Below are 6,000 nucleotides of genomic sequence, written 5' to 3' on the forward strand. Positions count from 1 at the left end.
TGACTCACCAGCCTAATCTATCCCTGCTGTGACTCTCGTACCTGACCACTGATCCTCACTGCATAACCCCACATAAAAGACTACTGTCTCCTCTGCACCATCCTCTGTACCTGAGAGGTGCTCTTACCTCTCTGTACTGCAGGCATAGCCAGCCCTTTCATTGGCCTTTTTGTGCTCTACATGCCTAATTGTACTCCTCCTATCCCACATGATTAACCAACCTCCTTTACTGCTGACCCTGATGACTTTCCTTTGCTGTTGAGCCCACCCACACCTTTTCATGAGCCTCCATCCCTGCTTTATATAACCCCACATACAAGAACAGTCCTCCTGTGGCCCATCATCCTGCAATACTACCCACTCTGTTACATATCTCAGACATGTCATCTCCTTCCACTATCTTTCACAAGGATCACCATCATTTTCCACTGTGCTCCACTCCATGAAGCTGACCGCTCCCCCATTCTCCCTCCATAATGGCTGTCACCTGCCTGCCTGACCACTCCCCTATTCCCACATTTGACTACACCCCCAACCCCTTCTGCCACCCCTCACTTTGCAAATCTGACCACTTCTCCATCTCCCGCTGTCATTACTTACTCTGGGAGCCTGACTATTCCCCAATCCCCCCTGCCACATCCCATCCTATGCCTCACAAACTTCAAACCGGCTAATGTGGAACACCAGCAATCCAAATGCATGACAAACAAGCAATATGTGAAGCACCTGGATTTTGTGGCATGTCATACCATAACTAACACATAACTGTTTTTAATTATAAAACCTGTTTTAAAGGATGTGTTCACACCATCTTAATTAAATAAGTTAGTTTTGTTTTTTTAAAGAAAAATGGAAAACCATACTATACCACGTGCAACAACACAATACTCCCTCTGACTGAATCCGAAGCAAGGTTTAAACCCTGGGCCTTCACATCCCCACCACAGACCTCTACCACTTGAGACACAGAAGTTAACTGTTTCCATCTGCGTGGATTAACCACTAGAGGGGGACTTTACACACATTTTGCCAAGGAGTTACAAACTATTTACTAGACAGCAGCAAAACACTGCCAACCACACATCCTAAATTCTGTCCCTGGCTCTGGGAGGGAAATGTGGTCTAGTGGTTAGACAGGGTAACCCAAGCACACAGATTTGGCACATTCAGTCTGAAAGACAGTATGACTCAGTGGAAAAGACTTGAGTCTGCCATATTAGAGATCTGGTTTTTATTCCCAATTCTGTCTGTGCAAAGTTTCTGTGAATTTATTTGAAAAATGGGGATTGAGAAGGCTAATACTTGACTGCTTTCCAGGGTTTGGTTACAATGCTTTGGTCAGTATTATGAGCTATAAATGCATTGAAATATAAATGGCAATCAGTAGAGAGGAGATCAGAACTCATGGTCTTCTCACTCCCAGCTTTCAGTAGGCACAGAGTATTTAGATAAGGAGTCGCTAACCTGCAGAACTGTACCAGATTTGGTGCAGCAAAACAGACACCCTAATTCGGCTCAAATGCGGAAGATTCTGCATAATCCAGTACACCAAAGAGCTCTCCCCAATCCTGCACATTTGATTGTCCTTCCCTCCATGTGCTTGAACTCTTCCCCAGTCCTTCTCCACCCTGGCCCATGCCTGACAACTCCCCATGTCCACCCTGTAAGCCTGACCACCTCATCCCATGCCCCACTCTCCATGTCTGACTAACCCCCATCCCCTCTAACATGCCCCATCCCATATTCCTGGCCACCCTCTCTCACCCTACCACCCCTCCATCCCCCTTCCTGCCATGCCCATTAGAAATGCTGCAAGCCACCGAGGTCATCATTACCACCTGAGTGCGCCCTCCCCCCATATTTAAAAGCACACACAATAATGCCATTTAGACACACTGCTGGACAGACAGACAGCGCACCAAGCCACCCCTCCCCTACTCGGGCCTTACCCCACTTTATAGCAGGCTCCCACCTGCACTGAGTGTTTCCCCCAGTCGGTGGGTCCGTGCATCTCCTGAGGGGGTGGCATTTCAATGCAACAGGCACCCAAAGGGGCAGGGTTTTTTTCCCCAGCCATTTCTTTGTATTACAGGCGCTGCAGCCCTTCTCCCCGCTCCTCGGGGCGGTGTCACTCCCCTGCCCCACTGAGGGCCCTAGCAGCAAAATAGCCTGGTTTGATCTCCCAGGAACAAAGTCATCGCCTCTCCCCTCCCCCACCAGCCGTAGGCCGCCGATCCCCGGGCTCGCTTGGCAGAAGCAACGGGCGGCAGGAGCATCTCGGCCGGGGACATGCGCTAAGGCAGCGCCGCCTTCCTTTGGCAGCAACAAACGTCTCCCGTCTAGTCTTCCAGGCGTTGATCACCCCAAAGTCAGCTCTCCCTATTGCTGGGAGGTTTCTCCCATCGCCAATATCGCCCAGCTCCCCCACCCACTTAAAAAACAACTCCCAGAAAATTTCAATAACAAAAAAATCCTCTCTTTCCAAGAGTTTTGGGAGACAACTTAACCCCCTTTTTTAAAACCAATCGTCCGCCCAGAAACCATAAAAAGGATCAAAGAATAAAAACAACCTTTCTTATTTGATGAACTTTCCAACCCCTGAGAAACGTACATCTGAAAAGCTATTTCACAAGCATTTCTTTGCTGTTTCACGGGGCTTATACCCACAAGAGGGAAAACTGCAGGCAAAACAGAGAAGGATAAAGCTTTGCAGTCTTAAAACCACACCAACATAAAACCAATTACTATCCAGTGTTCACATCAACCCTAGGGGCTTTTTTAGCTCGCTAATAACTTTTAAACTTCAGTTGCATTTTTTTTCCCGAAGGAGGGGATTGGGATCTTTGACAATTATTTCCTGCAAGCCCCACATTTTTGGTGGGATGTGGCCTCGAAAATAAATCGTTTTCTCTACTTATTTTTTGCTACTGCAAAACATGTCCTCTATTTAATTACTATTAGGAAGGGGGGATTTTGCTAGTGTAAACAATATTTAGCTTTTCTTCCTGTTTCTCAGACCTGTCCCTTTTATGTCTAGAGTTAGAGAAAAAAATCCAAAAATATAATAAAGGACTCACCTCTGCTTGGGTTTTCCCCCACTCACACTATGTATAACTTTCCTTGATAAATGGTATTATATTACTAGAGATATTATTAGAGTATTATTACAATTAGTAATAATAATAGTAAATGCTATTTAATTACAGAAGGAAGCATTCTGCTTCCGGATCTGCTGCCCCTGCAGCTCCCTCCATGTGCCTCCTGGTCTCTTTACTTTCATTTCCAGGTCTCTCTCTCTCCCTCCCTCAGCAGTAACAGCAGCTTCTCTGAGCTTCCTCTAGGTCCTAGTGGTAACCGGGTTCGCCTAAATAGACCCTTCCCTCATGGCGTTGGAAATCGGTTATTTGATTTTTACCAAGACAACTTTCTTGCTACCGCAAATGATCGCAGTGTTTGTTACGGTTGATATTATTTTGATCACCGATTTCAATAGTTTTTACTGCTCTTTTTAGTAAATACATGTACAATAACATAGGCCTGGAATCTTTGCATACACACTTGAGTAACTTTATGCAAGTAAGGCATCACATTGAAGTCAGCAGTGAGAGAATGCCACCTAAAAGGACCATCACTACATATCTGTGTGCACTGGGACTATCATATGCATGAAGTTAAGCAACTGCAGGTGCCTAAATTATTTGCAGGATGCGGGTCATGAAAATTAGAGATGGCAATTACCTAGTTCATAACCAGGAGTCTGGGGGCCTCCAAGCAGGTCCAGCATTAGACTTGCTGGGGCCCAGGGCAGAAAGCTGAAGCCCTACCACCACATGGGGCTGAAGCCCAGGTCCCTGAGCCCCACCGCTCGGGGCTAAAGCTGAAGCCTGAGCAATGTAGCTTTGTGGGGGCCCCAGTGGCATGGGGCCCCAGGCAATTGCCCTGCTTGCTACCCCCTAATGCCAGCCCTGGCTTTTATATGCACAAAATCAGTTATTGTGGCACAGGTAGGCCAGGGAGTTTTTATAGTGTGTTGGGGGGGCTCAGAAAGAAAAATGTTTAGAACCTCTCCTTTACACTACACTCTTAAACTCTTTATCTCAGTACAAAAGACACAAGCAACATATCCAATTTCAGTTATTTTCAAACTTCTAATTGGCTTCTGGTGGGGACTGATTGTTGCTAGAAATATCAGCTGTGAAATACTTTTTGCTGCTTTTTAAAATCCATACATATTTCCAGTTTAGGCCCTGATCCCACATAAAGCTCCATGCAGGCAGAACCCTGCATCCATGTGGAGCACCACTATCTACAATGAATTCCATTTGGATCCCATTCCAGGATGGGGGCTTAATCTAATATTGCTGGCGTTTTTTTCCTCTCAACAATATTGTTTAATGGAAGATGTTTCTCTTTGGACCAATTCTGAAAAGACAAGACATAACAGGTGGGTAAAACAACAAGAGGGACAGGGTGGGGGTTAAAGAAGCAGGGTTAAGGGCCTAAACCCTAAAGGATTGTGCACAGTTCTTAGCCAGTCAGGAGCAGTACTCCCAACTCACCACCTGCCTCTCGGGCGACTGACATTGAGTCTGAGACAGTGGCCACAACCTTCCATCTGAACAATTGCCTGGCTAATCAACCACTTACAGTCTGTGTTGTGGATTGTCTACTCCCTTTCCAATCAGTTGTCACTTATTTAGGAGTCAAACTGGACCACACTCTATGATACCTGTTCCATCTAGAACACTTAAAGATCTGCACTGTCTTGATCCAGAAGCTAGCAGGAATCTTCTGGGGAGCAGAAGCAAATGTTTTACGAACCTCAGTCCCTCTTGGTGCTGGTATTTGCCCCAGCGGAATATTGTGCAGCAGTTTGGGGCAGAAGTTGGCTACACATCTCATTGATTCGGAGATGAACACATATCATTAGTGGCTGACTTAGCCACACATTAACATCTAATTTATATGTTGGCTCATATAGCTCCCCCAAAACTTTGCCAAGATGCCATCACCCTTAAAACTGCACAGAGGGACTGTGGTGGATGAAAACAACCTGCTGCACACAAGGCTGACAGTGGTCCCAATAGGCGCAAATAAGCAACACAGAAGATCTGCCCACTTCCAGAAGAAAACACCTACAACTGAAGTTCCTGCTGACTTGGCACAACTAACTTTGCAGCATCCTTTTGTGGTGGCCATCAATGCATCATTCTATAACTGGGCTTCTACAGTTGCGGCTCCTCTCCAGGGGTGCTAGAACAATTTGTATAGTGGGGGTGCTGAGAGCCATTGAACCAAACTGTAAACCCTCTATATGATGGAAACCACTTCAAGACAGGGGATGTGGTAGCACCCCTAGTTCCAGCACCTATGCTCCTCTCCGTAGGGTTCCACCTAGAGGGAAGCCAGTGATGATCTCGCCAGAATTGCCATCTCCAAACTTGGAGCCAATCTCCCCAGTACCAATAGGGTCAGCTCACCTATGGTCTGAGAAGTGGACTCTACATCAGACCCCAAGGTCGGATCATCTGTGTCCCGACCTGAAAATGCCCAGTAGCCTCAGTGGGGCATCGGACCACTGTGGTACCGGCCACAGCCTCAGTACTCTAAGGACCAATGGCCTGCACATAACTGGGTCCCATCTCCATATTAATGGCCCTTTTGGGCCCTTTGGGGCTTCCCTCCACATTCTAAAGCCTCTATGCTCCCTTCCTGCCCTTCTACATTGGCAAGGCACCAGGAGCATCTGCAGCAATGTCACTGCCTTCCCTCCCCCAGTACAGGGACCGGTACCATGCATGGGGAACTGCATGCTGACAACTCACCTGTGGAGGAATTGGAGGAGGAAGGTCCTCAACAACCCTATGCCACTTCTTCTTCGTCGCCTGATGAGGTAGTACCTACTTCTTCCACTCCTGATGATTTCAAAGCTCATCAAGTCTTGTTGAGGAGGGTGGCTGCAGCTCTGGCTATCTAACCAGAAGAGGTGCAGGTAAGGTC

The 6,000-nt window shown here is 47.0% G+C and overlaps 1 protein-coding gene across 5 annotated transcripts in view; it reads right to left on the reverse strand.

The window, feature by feature from the left end:
• The window catches only part of ZC3H7B (zinc finger CCCH-type containing 7B), a 67,631-nt gene extending 64,396 nt beyond the window's left edge, over positions 1–3,235 (reverse strand). For all 5 annotated transcript variants that reach the window (XM_054030857.1, XM_054030843.1, XM_054030852.1 and 2 more), the window contains exon 1: positions 3,078–3,235. The gene's annotated coding sequence lies outside the window, so the exon portion shown is untranslated. The remainder of the gene's footprint in view (positions 1–3,077) is intronic.
• Between the last annotated feature and the right edge of the window lie 2,765 nt (positions 3,236–6,000).

Source organism: Malaclemys terrapin, chromosome 1, assembly GCF_027887155.1.
Source record: "Malaclemys terrapin pileata isolate rMalTer1 chromosome 1, rMalTer1.hap1, whole genome shotgun sequence".
Lineage (NCBI taxonomy): Eukaryota > Metazoa > Chordata > Testudines > Emydidae > Malaclemys > Malaclemys terrapin.